Below are 17,891 nucleotides of genomic sequence, written 5' to 3'. Positions count from 1 at the left end.
CATTTTCCTTATATCTAGACTAGATTCGATCAAAATAAAAAATACACCACAACTGCATGTGTGCTCCCAAGCAAAGAATGGAAGTCATGACGGTAGTGGGAATAAAGTCTAAACCAGCTATTATAAACAGTAGAAGGCATCTGCCAAAGATTTGCCAGCAATATCAGTTTACTTGTTAAATTATATAGTAACTATAACTCTCTGTACAATACATGAACAGATCTCCTGAAATTCAGATGCCTTGATTTCTTTGAAAATCAAAGTGAAGGTGTGGAGTAGAAACTAGCTCAGCCACTTAAATGAATAGAGGGGGTCTCTACATTTGTAACAGGTGCTGACTGAAGTCTCAGAAACTGGGAAGGTGGCAATATGGTCACTTGGCCTGGCTAACACTAGCTGCCCTAAGCAAACTACACACTCCGACAGGGAAAATAGCCATCTGTGCAAGGTGTTGTCATAACCATAGCAGTAGCCATCACCACTGCTGATATTAATGGATGGGATGACTCCACCAATGACTAGCCCTTTTAAATTCAGTATTAAGTGGCAAAACTCTGTGGCCAATTAGTATTTTGCCAATTAATACCAAACTGAAATGGATCAATCAATGCTGAAGGCACTGCTGCTATGGGCAGGCTCCAGCAATCATTGGCATATTAGATGAATTAGCTAAAACACTGAATTTAATGGGCTATCATTGTTGGAGCTGGTTCCGTCATAGAAGTTATCAGCAATGGCAGCTCCTGATCCCAGTTCATTCCGGATTGACCTACTCCATCTCTACTCTGCACATTACGTGTTTTATGATGAATTATACTAAAAGCTAATAACTAGAGATGAGCGAGTAGTACTCGATCGAGTAGGTATTTGATCGAATACTACTGTATTTGAAATACTCGTACTCGATCAAGTACCACTCGCTGTTTGAATGTAAAAGTCCGATGCAGAACCAGCATTGATTGGCCGAATGCTATACAGTCGGCCAATCAACGCTGGTTCTTCTCCTACCTTTAGAAGTCTTCTCTGTGCAGCTTCCCCGCGGCGTCTTCCAGATCTGAATTCACTCTGCCAGGCATCGGGCCTGGGCAGAGCCGACTGCGCATGCCCGCTTGTAGTGCGAGCATGCGCAGTCAGCTCTGCCCAGGCCCGATGCCTGGCAGAGTGAATTCAGAGCCGGAAGATGCCGCGGGGACGCTGCAAGGAGAAGACTGCTCGGAGGATCCAGCCCGACCCTCACTCGTGGACTTGGTAAGTATAATTTGATCGAACGTTGCCTACTCCTGAAACGAGCATTTTCCCCCCATAGACTATAATAGGGTTCGATATTCGATTCGACTAGTCGAATATTGAGGGGCTACTCGAAACGAATATCGAACCTAGAACATTTTACTGTTCGCTCATCTCTACTACTAATCATCATGCTCAAATGCGCCACTCAGCTTTGTAAAATCTGCTCAGAATTACTCTTCTTGCACTTCTCGCACTGAGGAAACAATGTACCTTCTAAGACACTGTGACAAGCATTCATACAAAGAATCAGCAAGATACTATACCGTAGAATAATTCATTTTAGATATATTAGTGATTCGTGAAATTATAATTCTTTATACAATCAGTGATGTTCAGCACTATGGACATATGTTTTTGCTTATTATGCATTTGTCTGTATGTACGGAATCTAGTGATGTCACATGGACAGAAAAGACCATGTATATCACCATTAAACCACTGCCAAAAAATTGACCATCAATTCTTGTCCATGAAAGTCTTCCCACATGCAATGGCAGGTAGATTATGATCAAGAAACTAATAAGTCAACTCATTTAACCACTTAATGACAACGCATGTCAGTAACTTTCTCACTTTTTCCTCTCCACATTTCAGCAGCCATTGTTTAGTTTTTTGCTGATGCGGCTGTGTAAGGACCATAGTTATGTATTGCATCATTTGTATGATTTAGTATTAAGGTGTGGATACAGAAAATAAGTAATGTAAAAGCCAGTTACTCCGCAGTCAAAAAAAAAAAAATTGGTGGTAAAATGGACATAGTTATTCTGTCATGCTGAGGTACACTAGACTTATTAACTGTGATTTAGTCAGAAAAAAATGGTTTAGCCTCCAGTACGAAAGTGATGTAGAAAGTGAAATGATATCTCCTCATTACAGAAAACAGATTAGGAACATCTCATGACAGACCTGGAGATACTCCAAATGTATCAAACATGGTACAAATTATGACAACACACATTCCAGCAAATCTGACATTAAACGCTATCCGCCGGAGGCCTTTTTCGATTTACGCTTTTGACTTCCCACCTTACAAACCCCATAACTTTGTTTCATTCACAGAGCCATATAAGAGCTTAGTGTTTGCGGGATAAATTGTTCTTCATAATGGTACCATTTATTATTCTGTACAGTGTACTGGGAAGCTGGAAATCAATTCAAAATGGGGTGGAATTTGGAGATAAGACCCCAGGGTGTAAGATTACTAATGTAATACATTACAGTGCAAAATATCAACAGCTCTATTACAGACTTTATAGAGTAATCGTTCGAAATGCACCACGGTGAGGCCTTAATGCCTGTGATCAGTCCGGGCTCTGATTGTAAGCATTAATGCCTAGTCTTTGTTGTATAATATCGGAAAGACCTGGTGGCTATGGCGGCTGCTCAGGAGCTAAATATATGATATCCGCTGTAATAGTACAGTGGATGTCGGGAAGGGGTTAAAAATTCCCCTCATAATAAAGTTGTTCCCATGTTAGGGTAAGTTCACATGGAGGAATTTGTTGTGGATTTGAAAAAAGATTCTGCCCCCCAAATCAGCATCAAATTCCCTTAGATTACACATAATACAGTAGGACACTGAAAAAATAAGTATCCTGCTTGATCTTACCTAGTGTTCATACTGACTCCTATCCACTGCTGACTATCTCTGCTTTGGGCATGTGGGCATCAGAGTAGGATCACGGATCAATATAGGAGGATGGCTTAGTCAATAAATCATTTTTTACATCATATGGAAAAAGCCATTGTTTGTGCTACTCTTACATATGGAAAAACCAGGGGATTGAAAATGACACGACTCAAGAAACACGTGAAGGAAATGACCAATCTATATATTACCATAAGTATTAATGCTATTTTGCTGTAGAAAGGCATTCATGCCTTTTTTTTTTAAGAAGTTGGCTGTTGCTGCTCTGACCATGTCCTGGGGTAGGCTATCCTACCTTCCTACCTTAAAGGGGTTTTCCTATCTCAGTGTTTCAGCAGTCTGCCTGCAGTCTCTTATTCTCACTTCCTGTATCCAGGGGTGAGCCTGCTCCTTTCGCCGCCCGAGGCTAACTGCAGAAAGCCGCCCCCCCCCCCCCCCCCGCCGGGAGGAGGGGGCGGATCGGGGGCATGGCCGGACGGATCGGGGGCATGGTCGAGTGAAGGGGGCGGGGCTTAGCGCCGTTCGCCGGCAGAGAGTAGGCCCGGAGACTGCCTGCTCTCTGCCTGAGCATGAGGGGAGGCTGCTGGAGCAGTGCTGCTCCAGTGGCCTCCCCAAACCACCGCTCAATGATAAGCCAGTCCAGGCTTAGGTTAGCAAAAATGCCGCCCTCCCTGAGGCCCTGGCATAGTGCCGCCTGAAGCGCTCGCTTCAGGTCGCCTCATAGGAGGTGCGGCACTGCCTGTATCCCCCCCTCCCCCCCCCCCCCCGGCTTGCTGAAAGGTCCTGAGAAGAATAACAAGACTTATGCAGATCAGATAATATGCAGATGCTTGTAGAAAACAGACTCAGTGTTATCTGTGTGTTTACAAATAGAGATAACAGACGAGGCTTTATCAGCAAACTGCAATTAGCTGAGCTGATTGTCCTGCCGGCAAAAGCAGTGAGTGATGTCACTTGTCCTATAGGTCCGTGGTTATAGCAACGCTCTGTAAAAACAATGGGAGGAATTAGTTCACATAGCAGGCAAACAAAGCAGCATTTCTATAGCAATATATTTAGGAAAAGTCTTTAATTTACATAAGTTACCAGTATAGATAAGATAAGATACTCCTTTAATAGTCCCACAATGGGTAAATTTCAGTGATACAGTTTCATGTATGGTACAGTAGTATATAAGAGGGAGAAGAGAGAAACACATACAAGCTCATGGCAGATAGAGAAATCCTAGGAATCATAGCAACTAAAAAAGAAAGAAACAAAGACACACTGCAGGATCATTTAGTTCTCTGTGTGAAGTGATGTTAATAATACAGCCAAATGTGGTTGGAGGACATGAGGAGGGGGGGGGGTCATAGCATATAGATATAAAAGGCAGAAACGTAATTTTGCAGAGGTGGGGGGGACAACCCCTTTAATATTGTCACATACCAAATACTTTCATAAGAATCTCATAACAATATTTTGCTTTAGAAGGACAGCGTGTCAATGCCATGATACAATAAATTTCAAGATATTGACTTGGCCTCCAAATACCTCAGATCTCAATTGAGGATGTGCTAGTTAAACAAGTCTGAATCATAGAGGCTCCCCTTCAAAAAAGTACAGGACTTAAAGGATCCCCTGCTAACTTCTTTCTGCAAGATACTACAGGTCACCTTTAGAGGTCTTTAGGTATTCATAGGTCAGAGCCGTTTTGCTGGTGAGAAGGAGAATGTATACATTATTAGGTGAGTATTATTACTCTAATGGCTGATGTATGTTGTAACACTAGTAGAACAATGTACACAATACATAAAAAAATCCCATATTATACCCAGTGACTAATATTCCAGCTAGCGTCTGACCCCAAGGGACTCCATAGAAAACAAAAGCTGCATGCCACAAGATTCCTGAGTGGTTTTGATTCTTTTACGTTAGTAAAGGTAAGGAAGGGAGAAGACTGTTGCTTAGATACATTGCATTATCTACCTCAGCGTGATAGTCCACAATACATGGCATACAATATTACACTCCGGATTGCTGTACTGTATATTTAAGCTTCCAACAGACGGTACCTTGTGGGATAACACAGCTTAGTAAATGTGGATACAAATATCTTCTAATTTATTCTCTGATCTTATCCCACTCACATCAGCTTGCTGTCTGAATAATAATTTGTGCGCGGAAGGAAAGCTGTGAGTACTGTACAAAGAGTGAAGACTAGCTTCAAAAACAGACAATAATGGACCATTAATGTCATTCCAAATGCATGAATGAGACATTAGTGGTCACTTGGGAAAATAAGATGCAAATATTATGTAAATTAATATGTACATGTACCTAGAGTACTTGGCGTATTTTTTGTACTATTGAGGATGAGAATGAAGGCCCAAAAATAAGGGTGGAAAAGAAAGGAAATGAAGTGTCCTCAGATGGCTCATTAAATTTAGCATAAGACGGAGGTGGAAAAAAATCGTGGTTAAAAAACACAAGTGCTTTTTTCTGTCTCCTTTTCATAGCAATGGGTAAAAATCTGCTACTGGCTCCCATTGAAATGAATGGGAGAGTTGAGAGTTTGAGTGTTTTTTGAGGTGGATTCTGCTTCAGATCTGAGGGCAAGAAACCCTGTGTGGACATACCCTTACGTGTACATGTGCAAGACAATATGGCAACAATGTTCTGTACGCTATGTATAGATGTAGATAAGTAAGTCTAACCAATAAAAAAGACAACTTGGAAAACCATCTAACAGACATGTTGACTGAAACTGTCCTTGCTATGTGTCTTTTTACTTCTTTGAGTGCAAATTTTTTTACTGTTTTCAGTGAGTTTTGGGATTACATTATGAGCACTTTATGATTCCTGTAGCCTGCATATTCTAAAACAATATACTCATGAATATTAGACTACATGAACAGTGGCAACTCAATGAGATCTATGTGAGAGTTCTCTCGACATGCTCTGTATAAGGAGTATATAAGCTGTGACTTCATCTATTGTCAGCAGTAGATGCAATGATGGGTCAGTGTTATCTATAGAAGTGTTATTTTCTATTGTAATCCTGATAAGGTGTACATGAGGTGACAGCTGTAAAGAAAACACCTACAAAATTGGCATGTGTCAGTTTATTATTCAGCTTAGTGGCCAAACTGAAAATTGTAGAAATATGTACTTGTTTTAAATTACAAATACAGTCATCATTTTTTTTTTTAATATATAAACATGGCTTAAAAATAGGTATTTTTCTGCTGACACATTTCCTTTATTAGGACACTCATTGCAGTTGTGTAAACCTAGAGAATAGAGTCTTTTATATTGTAAAATACTGTTGCCAACAGCAACGGAATATGAAAAAGCAAAAATGTTCCTGCATATCTTTATTCTGTGGCTAGGAATTTCAAAGCAGTCTCTCTCATCCTAAAAATATTTTTGAATACTGATGGATGCCCAAAAGAGGTAATGGAAGGAGAGTATGAATTAAAAAGAAAAAAAAAAAAAAAAAAACCTCCCTGAAACTCTGAAGAGACCCCAGAGTATAATAATGTCACTTTTCACTTTGACATAACTTTGGCTGTGTTTGCCTTAGAGAGCTAGAAATTTCTATATATATATATATATATATATATATATATATATATATATATATTCTTCAGAGTCCTAAGGGTGTTCTAAGCTATGTTTTAAGACAATTTAAGGTGTAATTCATGTCAAAGTTGTTCAACCTAAAACAAATCAGAGATCTGAGCTGCCCAGCCCAAACACAAAGCGAATTTTGAGAGGTTCGCCCCTCTCTACTATCTATGTTTCATCATAAGAAGAATATGCAAATGTGTTTCCCAGGATGTTAATAGGGAAACACTGCCTCTTTTTGCTGTCCTCTATTGGAAGCAGCTCCCTTGAACATCATTCCCGACTTTCCAAAAAGCCATTAATTGCAATGATGTGGGATTTTGCCAAGTCGGTATCATTGGATTGATACTGACTTGGCAAAATCCCACATCATTGCAATTAAAAGCTTGTTGGAAAGTCGGGCATGATGTTCAAGGGAGCTGCTTCCAATAGAGGACAGCAAAAAGAGGCAGTGTTTCCCTATTAAAATCCTGGGAAACACATTTGCATATTCTTCCCATAATCCCCCACAGTAGAGCGAAAATGGCTTTATAAGACTCCACACACCTACATGGTGGCCTCTCCTTAAGGAGTGACAATATCCCCTTAATCTGTTTCATCATGAAACATGAATTATAAGGAGGTGATTGAAAACTAAATGGTCAGTTTTTAGCGGATGTTACCTGCCGACAGACAGCTATGGTCCTATGTGCAAGAACAGTTATGGGTAGAGATGAGCGAACACTAAAATGTTCGAGGTTCGAAATTCGATTCGAACAGCCGCTCACTGTTCGAGTGTTCGAATGGGTTTCGAACCCCATTATAGTCTATGGGGAACATAAACTCGTTAAGGGGGAAACCCAAATTCGTGTCTGGAGGGTCACCAAGTCCACTATGACACCCCAGGAAATGATACCAACACCCTGGAATGACACTGGGACAGCAGGGGAAGCATGTCTGGGGGCATAAAAGTCACTTTATTTCATGGAAATCCCTGTCAGTTTGCGATTTTCGCAAGCTAACTTTTCCCCATAGAAATGCATTGGCCAGTGCTGATTGGCCAGAGTACGGAACTCGACCAATCAGCGCTGGCTCTGCTGGAGGAGGCGGAGTCTAAGATCGCTCCACACCAGTCTCCATTCAGGTCCGACCTTAGACTCCGCCTCCTCCGGCAGAGCCAGCGCTGATTGGCCGAAGGCTGGCCAATGCATTCCTATGCGAATGCAGAGACTTAGCAGTGCTGAGTCAGTTTTGCTCAACTACACATCTGATGCACACTCGGCACTGCTACATCAGATGTAGCAATCTGATGTAGCAGAGCCGAGGGTGCACTAGAACCCCTGTGCAAACTCAGTTCACGCTAATAGAATGCATTGGCCAGCGCTGATTGGCCAATGCATTCTATTAGCCCGATGAAGTAGAGCTGAATGTGTGTGCTAAGCACACACATTCAGCACTGCTTCATCACGCCAATACAATGCATTAGCCAGTGCTGATTGGCCAGAGTACGGAATTCGGCCAATCAGCGCTGGCTCTGCTGGAGGAGGCGGAGTCTAAGGTCGGACCTGAATGGAGACTGGTGTGGAGCGATCTTAGACTCCGCCTCCTCCAGCAGAGCCAGCGCTGATTGGCCGAATTCCGTACTCTGGCCAATCAGCGCTGGCCAATGCATTCTATTAGCCCGATGAAGTAGAGCTGAATGTGTGTGCTTAGCACACACATTCAGCTCTACTTCATCGGGCTAATAGAATGCATTGGCCAATCAGCGCTGGCCAATGCATTCTATTAGCTTGATGAAGCAGAGTGTGCACAAGGGTTCAAGCGCACCCTCGGCTCTGATGTAGCAGAGCCGAGGGTGCACAAGGGTTCAAGTGCACCCTCGGCTCTCCTACATCAGAGCCGAGGGTGCGCTTGAACCCTTGTGCACACTCTGCTTCATCAAGCTAATAGAATGCATTGGCCAGCACTGATTGGCCAGAGTACGGAATTCGGCCAATCAGCGCTGGCCAATGCATCCCTATGGGAAAAAGTTTATCTCACAAAAATCACAATTACACACCCGATAGAGCCCCAAAAAGTTATTTTTAATAACATTCCCCCCTAAATAAAGGTTATCCCTAGCTATCCCTGCCTGTACAGCTATCCCTGTCTCATAGTCACAAAGTTCACATTCTCATATGACCCGGATTTGAAATCCACTATTCGTCTAAAATGGAGGTCACCTGATTTCGGCAGCCAATGACTTTTTCCAATTTTTTTCAATGCCCCCAGTGTCGTAGTTCCTGTCCCACCTCCCCTGCGCTGTTATTGGTGCAAAAAAGGCGCCAGGGAAGGTGGGAGGGGAATCGAATTTTGGCGCACTTTACCACGCGGTGTTCGATTCGATTCGAACATGGCGAACACCCTGATATCCGATTGAACATGTGTTCGATAGAACACTGTTCGCTCATCTCTAGTTATGGGCCTTGTTTTTTTTTACATCTCAACATAGAGCACCCTCTTATGTTTCTGTAACAAACCACTAGTAATATTTAGCCATAACGTCTATTAGTTTAAGCATTCCCTGCAGTCTAATAGACATTAGAACGCTGCTGTTCACATAATAAAGTCCCCTGACATACTGGGCCCCTCTGCAGCTGCACAGTTTGCACCAATGTTATGTCCACCCCTCCAGTGCTCTTGGCTGGACAAGTCTACATATGTATATCACATTGTATCGCTATTTATTTTGTAGAGTCACCATGTGAGCACAAAGGGTGAATTAAAGCCTTTCAAGGCTTTTGCTAGCATATCGTGATATTGTGTTAAATTAGTTTACTGAAAAATTGCATTGTTAACTAAACTGGAGATCAGTTACAGGGGATATCTAGTTAAAAAACATATAAGGGCCAAATAACAGAATGCGTCAATACAAAACCCTTCCTAATATATATCCTGATTAAATTTGATACCAATTATCTGATTTGTTTTCACGTCATTGACCACAGGTGTGACATTTCGTTTGCAAGCTCACTAACCCTCCCTGTGAGCAATTCAGCCAGCAAATGAAACATCACAACAGCATGTGACCTACTTGCCACTTGCAGTCACTTATAGTGACCTCTGTGGGAGTGATTTATTACCTGGGCAGACATGCGGAGGAGTGCGACTTCTGGGACTGAAGATGTAAGACAGAAGACAGACTTTGTGACATAAAACAAACCCTGTAGCAGGGAGGGATTTTGCACACAGGGTAGAGTGGAGAAGGAAGGGGTACAGAAGAATCATAGAAAACGTAGTTTATTTGCAATTCACTGCAAGCAAAGGGTGCACAAGGTAATAATGAGTGTTTGGCACTGAGGTGGATGTATATTCAGTTCATTTTTGGAAGCTGGTAACCCCTTCAAGTTTGGAGAAATCTGTATAATCTGTTCTGTGGATAGGTGATGCATGTAAATCTTGGAAAACCCATTAAGACAGAACTAGTTTTGCAGATAACATTAATTCCTGAGCGAATCATGTTCACATCAGATCTAGTAAGTACTGATGGCAGCATATCAACCAAAGATTGTAGGTGAACAGGTAGAAAGAACTGTCGGTTTTCTAGCGGACCTTCTGTTACAATTATATCTATAGGAAAACCAACGGCGTTTCTGTAGATATAATTGACAAGCTGCGATTTTCAAAACCGCTGCGATTTTTTCCACAAAGTGGGCATGGGATTCGCATGAATCACATCCACTTTGCAAGTACTGTAAAACGCCGCAATTTTTACCACGGCGTTTCCACTGTGGCCAAATTGAGACATTTCCGGCCAGTGGGGCCCCGACCTAAAGGTCCTCTTTTGTCTTAAATTTTTTTCTGGTTTATGTTGTCTTCCTCCCTCACGGTCTCTTCTCTTACTGTATGTTTTATCGCTATATTACATTATATATTTTTCTGGATATTCATATGTTTGAGATATTAACAGCAATGTACTGTATATTCAATATGTATAACATGACTGTTATCATAGTAATTATACATTTGCAATTTGTTATTTTAGGAATAAGATAAATCTGAACTAGAAATAGATTTCAATAGCTCCTTTTTATGTCCTCTCTGTTTAATAGTCCTCCAATCCAAGTGACTTAAAAAAAAACCACTGGGCTCTTTCATTGAATGGTTTCATGTATTTTATTTTTTTGCTGTGTGTTTACAGCTTTACTTTTGTTTGTCAAAAATGCTGTTTACAGCATATCTCTAGCAAACTAGTTTACAAAATCGCTAGTGTGGCACCTTGACCCCTGAATCTATTGATGGAATACTGAATACAGATGTGAACCAGGCCTTAGCTAAACACTGTGATAGTCTCCTTTTCAAGAGGATTTATCAGCTCTCCTGGCTTTTTGTTTTAGTAAAAAACTGTGATTTTCAGAATATAAACATTCTGGAGCATCCTGGTTCCTCTGCTTTTCTTACTAATATATGAATACAATGACAACTGGATGTTACTACAGCACATAATCTTTCACTGTCTAATCAGCGCTGTCAGGATCAGACTGTGTATTATTATGATTAGAGATGAGCAAATTGAAGCTGACAAAGTGGAATTCGATCCGAATTTCAGGAAATATTCAATTTGCGTTGAATCTGGATTTCTTCACACTTCATGGTAACGAATCGCATTATTTCCTAAAATGGCTGTTGCACATGTTAGGACATAGGGCAAGAAACTCTTGGAACGTGGCATCACCCACAATGCCATGCATTCAACCAATCAATAGCCAGCCCTGTGATGTCACAGCCCTATAAATATTCTCCACCATCTGGGATTCAGACATTTTCCATTGCACTTAGTGCAGGGAGAGACGTCAACAAGCACTAGGGAAAGTGGGAGAAAACACTTGAAAACTGATATTTTGCTCAATCAAAGTTCAGGGAAATGGAACATTAGAAATGTATGGAAAGAATAGGGAGAAATTTATACAGAGCATTGAAGCAGAACAGGGTTGATTTGGAGTATTTGCAGCCTGGGTAATAGGAACAATCTTACTACACCTTGCTGCACTGACTGCCATTATACTGTTGCTCATTGCAGGTTTGCAATAGATCATACCTGTGTAGTGAAGTGTGCAGTGGTTCTAGGAGTGACACTTGTCATGTGCGTGTCATAATGACTCACAGTATAGTTTCACTATCACATCAGACTCGCTATGTGTGTTCCTGCAAGGCACAGTGTTCTACACCATTATACAGGCTCTCTGCAGCCAGCAAATAGCTGTTTTTTTTAACACAATTTGTTTGCAAATTAATTCAGATCGAATTCTTTAGAAAAATTTGGTGAAGCAGGTGAATTGAATTTTTGAAAAATATATATCTAATTGTGATTATTATTATTATTATTATTATTATTATTATTATTCCTTTATGACTGAAAAATATACGGCATGAAGAGTGTGGATAACTGCATGATCTCACAGCCTTAAGAGCATAGTTGTCGTTCAATAGCCACAATCATTTACATAACAGATTGGATAAAAATGTCGAGTTGTAACCATAGTAAATCTGCTCCATTCTCCCTACATTAGCAGTGTTGGCTGATTTCTAGGTCTCTCAAAAGACAGCTTTGAAAGCATAGGAAAAATAATTTCATCAAACAAAGCTCAATAAGTATTTGGGGAAAGAATTGGCCAAGATCATCAATGCACCATATAATCCGCTAAAAAGATAATTGCTTTGACAACAAAAACGCAGTTGCCTAAAACGGCGTCACACTGAGAAGTCTCTAGATAGACTTTTATGTACTGAAATGTCTGAAATGAACTGAAAACGAAAAACAATCTAGAGTTCATAAAAACCTACAGAATATCTCATTTGGAATAATTCATTTTTCATCTGCAATCAAAATTAGCTTCAACTAATGTAATGGTGGGAAATTCCTAAACATATGAACACTTAAGTCTGAAAGCATGAACATGTTAATCGAGTTTACTCTTCATTTAGAAATCAGCTTTATAGAGTATACTAGAACGGTAAATGCTGTCTATTAGTTTCTTCATTACTTTGCTTATCAAATTGAGTCAATTGATGTCCTATCCCAGTGTGCATACAATGGCTTGGACAGTACACTTAAAGAGGCTTGCCAATAGCATAGCCAGGAGGATTGAACCAGGATGATGATTGTTAAACAGATGAAACACTTATGTGCGCTTGTACACCAGCATTGGATAATATCCGAAACCTGTTTTTGTTCCAAATGCACCACGGCCAGATCCAAATTTCAGAGACACAAAGTGACACTAATTGCAGTATGTGCATTTACATGCCAGCAACTCCAATGTGATTAAATTCACTCAGAACCGTACGACTGCACCATGCCGCCATTTGGAATGCACTTTAAAGAGAGTATATACTGATAAAAGTTAACTTTGCTTCACATTGTGCTTCCCATAAAGATCTTTTGTGATCTTCACAAAGCAGCAAGAACATAGAAATTCATTAGTAAGCTGTTCAGACACATTTAGAGATAAATAATGAACTCCATGCTCCAAAAACTCAGATTAATCACAACGTTGATAAACAAATAAAGTATAATAATGAATTAACAGACAGTAAAACATTGTCTACTGTCTCCAAATTATGTAAATGCCATCAATATCCTATATGAGGTTATGGTTAGGAAAAAACACATGAAAAATGGGGGAAAAAGGTAAATTAGAGTATAACTCTGCAACATGAGGCAAAACATAATAGTTGCTTTTAAAGGGTATGCTAACTTTAAACTTCCTTTTATTCTTTCATAATGATATTCAATCTACATAAAATGAGCAAACAATATTTTGAAATATATGACATTAAATATGTTGCACTTCACCTGCGTTACAGCTTGTTTTATAGTCCAGAGCTTTTTCACATTACCGTAAGCAATGCTGTGCGATAGTGGTTTTGGCATTCTCCTGACTGATGCTTTACACCTGCATCAATGCTTGTGGGTTGTGTGCAGGCACACCTAATCCCTTTGAGAGACTCAGATGCACTCTAGATGCCAAAGTGTCCCAGTCGTAGTAAGTGCCCCTTTCATCAATATAGGCACATTTAGTTGATGCGGTCTGTAGAGGTGTTTGTTCCTGCTTCCAATGTTACTGACTTGTTTGTATATCTAAACACAATTACTTATTTACTGTCCAACCTGACCTCTGCCATCCTACTGTTTATGACCAGACTCTGCATTCCTTGACCCATACATTGCCTGACTACAATTCTTGATTGCTACCTTAATACTGCATCCAACTTTCCTTCTATATGCTAGTCATTGTCAATGAAAACTGCTCTTGGAGTAGTGACCTGGGGATTCCCTTTGAGAAAGTCCGTACCCCTATAAAGGGGTACCCTAAACAATTTTTTTGCCAGCTAGATGCTCTTTTTGATCTTGGCCAACATTGAGAACAGAAAAATTGCTTTCACCCAGTTTTAGAACAGCTCTTTTTGATCTTGGACACTATCTTTACTTTGAGTGTGACATTACACAAATGTAACAGATAAGTCATATTGTACCAATAGATCTCACAACCATCAGGGTTTACTTAGGACATATAAACTATCTTAGGAAAGTAAACCAAATAAAACATAACTTCTAATCATACTTTTTAAAAATTGATCCTTGGTAAAGGAGCTAATCCAAAATAAGTGTAAGTGCCCAACAAAAATTGTGAAATAGTTTAAAAAATTGATTGCTCTACCCAAGAGTAGGTAGACCACCATACTATGTATCACCATAATAGTGAGTGGAAAGGGTGAGTTTTTGGGACTGCTCTTTTCAGGGCGGGACTCCTGGGGGTATTAGGGCCACTATAAGGCTATCTTAGAGACAGTTACCTTTCCCTCTGGCTCTAGTTGGACCTAACCTGTGAAACTACTGGTTGACTCCTTGATCCTCTAGGATACTACATAGGATGGGCTACCTATTTTTGGGTGAAATTAATCCATTTTTTAACTGTTTATCATTTTTTGTTGGGCACTTACACTTTTTGGTTCAGCACACTATCAGCTTTAACGGTACGCACCCAATTGCTGGAAATACTGGTGCCGTTAGTTTGGCAATGATATTCCCTTCACTTTCTGAAGGGCAGGCTTAATGCTCAGTGTTATCACTGGGCAGTAAGAAACGCCCCCAAAAGTACTCTTGGCTATTGCAGAATACTGTCGAGAAGGGGAGAGGGTGCATTCCTCACAGCTCAGCAATGATCCTAGCCTGTATGTCCCACCCTTCTGACAGTGGAGGGACATTGGTGCTGAAACTAACGGCACCAATATCTCTGGCACCTCTGTGCTTACTGTCGATCCTGAAAGTGCACTGAATTCAGTGCACTTTCAGCTTTCTAGCAATGTATAATGCTGCCAATGTCAGAGGACATGAAAGTCCCTCTTGAAAATGAGAATTGTCACAATTTTTATAATGTCAGTAAAGTGTAGGAGGTACAGTAGAAAGAGCAACACAATCTCCATTTATTTCATTATAGGCTCTGTGGGGTGCTGTATGTGTGGAGCTACTGAATTCCTACCTTAAAGCAATGGGGCGGATTTATTAAGATTGGTTTTACATATGCCACTTTTAATAAAAGTTGTGAGAGATGCAAGATTTATCAAGATGTTTCCTAATTTATCAGTATATGCCACTGAGGAACTGGCTTAGATTTCCTGCATAACTCACACCAGAAAGTCGGCATGTGTCATAACAAATATGTCTGGCCTAGGCATCCCTGTCTGCCCACCCTGCTCTCTGCCCCTCTACTCCCATTTGTAGAAGGTGAGAGAAGAGTACAGAACAAGGAATGTGTTACATCACTCAATGTATAACAAAGGGCCTTGAACCAAAGATGCACCACATCTACACCAAAAAACTCCCTCAGTGTGTTTAGCAAAGTATACCTCCATACATATGGCATGCAATGAAGCAAGCCACAATTTTCTTCACTGCCAGACTTTGTATGAAATTAGAGTCATATGAAAGCACTGGAAAGGAGCCATGCTAATTCATTGGAGCCCTATCACAACTACTTACTAAACAGATCCATAATACACTAGTGTATGAGCTGCTTATGAACAGGGACAGCATCAAACAACCAGATCGATACTTCAATTTTAGAAACCATGGCGAAAGAAATATAAAAATTTAGAAATCTGATTGACTGCTGTTGACAGCCGCTCCACTTTCTGGCTGCAGTTTTTGTTATACATAAGTTTAAGCATATTAATACAGTAAATATTCATAGAATTGTAAAATATCCTTGTTCACCTGTGCCTCATACAGAGTAGGATAAAACAAATACTATACTCTAGTACAATTTTCATGACAAACATGATTGAAAACCACTCACCTAGTCTATGGGAAAGTGATGATCTTTCTGTAAATCGCCCAGTTCAGTGCACATAAACAGCCTGAAAAAAAATAAAATAATAGAGAATATATAAGCATACCGCAATACACAACACCTATTGCATTGGTCCAATCTGAAATCACATGAAGCAAACATGAGTTATTTCATCTACTTAGTATGTAAACCTTCCTTATAATTGCTTTAATGGGGTTGTCCCATTGTAGACTGTATTTCATCCCTATCTATCTACCGATCATGAGATCTCCTAAGTGCTCCTTGTAAATAAAGCAGTGGTAGGCATGTGTAACCAATGGTTCATTTACTCCATTGTACTGTTATTTAATGGGTGGATGGATGTTAATGTGAAAGCTGTGCTATTACGGTATATTATATTAGTGATCAAACCCCTTGGTGGTTAAATCCTGTAAAATGTAAATTAATAGATTTCAAAATGTTAAAAAAAAAAAAAGAAAAAAAATGCCCCCTAAAATTGTATTTACCCAATAAAAAATTATTTATTATACTAAAAAAATATTAAAAAATCCCTGGATGTTGATGCTTTTATAATGCCTCTTCTATAAAATAAATGCATTATTTATCTGGAAAGGTGACTTGTAAAAGTCACTTGTAATAATGTCATGATTGCTGGCTTTTAGTAACATCACCTAAAAAACAATAGAATAAAAAGTGATAACAAAAGACTTACAGTATATAACCCAAAATATTACCAATAAAAACTATAGCTCACCATGCCCAAACAAGCCTTGGTAGAGCTTCTTCCATTGTAAAATAATAATAATAATAATAATAATAATAATAATAATAATAATAATAATAATAATAATAATAATAATAATAATAATAATAATAATAATAATAATAAGTTATGACTTTCTTAATGTGAATATTCAAAACTAATAATTTCTTAAATGTTTTAATCTTCAAACGTTTCAATACATAAAAAGGAAGTACAGAAAGTGGTACTGTCATAATTGAACTGACTTGCTAAAGCTGGGACCCCACGGGACAGAAACGCAGCATTTTACAGTAAGGGCAAAGTGGATGGGATTCTAGGGAATCCCATGCCCACTTTACGGTAATGATCGCGGTTCGGACATGATGCAATTTCCAAAACCAGTGCAGTTTTGGAAATCGCAACATCAATTATACATACGTAAATGCCTGCCTTTTCCCCATAGGTATAATTGGTAACTGAAAGTCCGCAGAGGAAAACTCTGCAAAGTTTCTGTCTTAAAGCGCTGCGGGAAGAACTGCGTTGCCGCCACAGTTTTTCCCTAGCGCGTTTCTCACAGCGCTTTTTTGCTGCGGGACGTCCCATGGGATCTTAACCTAAAACAGTGCTATTGAAAAGCGCAACTCATCTTGCAGAAAAAAAGGCCTTCAAATGGCTGCAATGTTTGCAAATAAATACATCTTTTTTAATATGTTACACTGAGAAATTAAACAAAAAATGTATGTTTGAAGGGATTCAAGGGGACGTGTTAACTTGAACATACAGTATGATATGTAGGAAGCGCTGCACAGAGCAGAATAAGTACATTTTAAGATATACTAAATTTTATTGCTTTGATATTGCTGTTATAATGGCATGCCTGTAGATTAGGCAAAATTATCCAGGAGATAGATTCCCTATAAATATACATCCCTGCAAATACTCAAATTTGTTCATAGAATGGAAATGAATTGACCTAAAAATTTACTATAGTTTCTAAAAGATTATTGTTCACCTACTGTGTCGAGAAATAATGTCACTGTCAGTCACTTGCTAATTTCTACTGTATAATTATATATACTCAGGGGTCAGCTCACCCCACCCGTGGTGACAGGTATCACCGATCCGTATAATAAAATACAATTTTTGTTGACTGATGTTGAATGATCTGTTAGGTCCATCAAGGGTTTGCTAAAAATAAGCACGAATGATATGTTTATACTACGGATCAATGAAACCTATTCTGGAGGCTGAAGTTGAAAATGGCATAGAGTACATCCCACCTAGTGTGTGC

The 17,891-nt window shown here is 39.6% G+C and overlaps 1 protein-coding gene across 4 annotated transcripts in view; it reads right to left on the bottom strand.

Moving 5' to 3' along the window:
• LINGO2 (leucine rich repeat and Ig domain containing 2) overlaps nt 1–17,891 on the bottom strand; it is a 1,202,771-nt gene that overhangs the window by 225,459 nt on the left and 959,421 nt on the right. For all 4 annotated transcript variants that reach the window (XM_075279372.1, XM_075279381.1, XM_075279389.1 and 1 more), the window contains one exon: nt 15,865–15,925. The gene's annotated coding sequence lies outside the window, so the exon portion shown is untranslated. The remainder of the gene's footprint in view (nt 1–15,864; nt 15,926–17,891) is intronic.

Source organism: Leptodactylus fuscus, chromosome 1 (assembly GCF_031893055.1).
Source record: "Leptodactylus fuscus isolate aLepFus1 chromosome 1, aLepFus1.hap2, whole genome shotgun sequence".
NCBI classification, from domain to species: Eukaryota; Metazoa; Chordata; class Amphibia; order Anura; family Leptodactylidae; genus Leptodactylus; species Leptodactylus fuscus.
The sequence above is the reverse complement of the archived record's forward strand: the minus strand, read 5'-3'. Positions and strand labels throughout refer to the sequence as shown.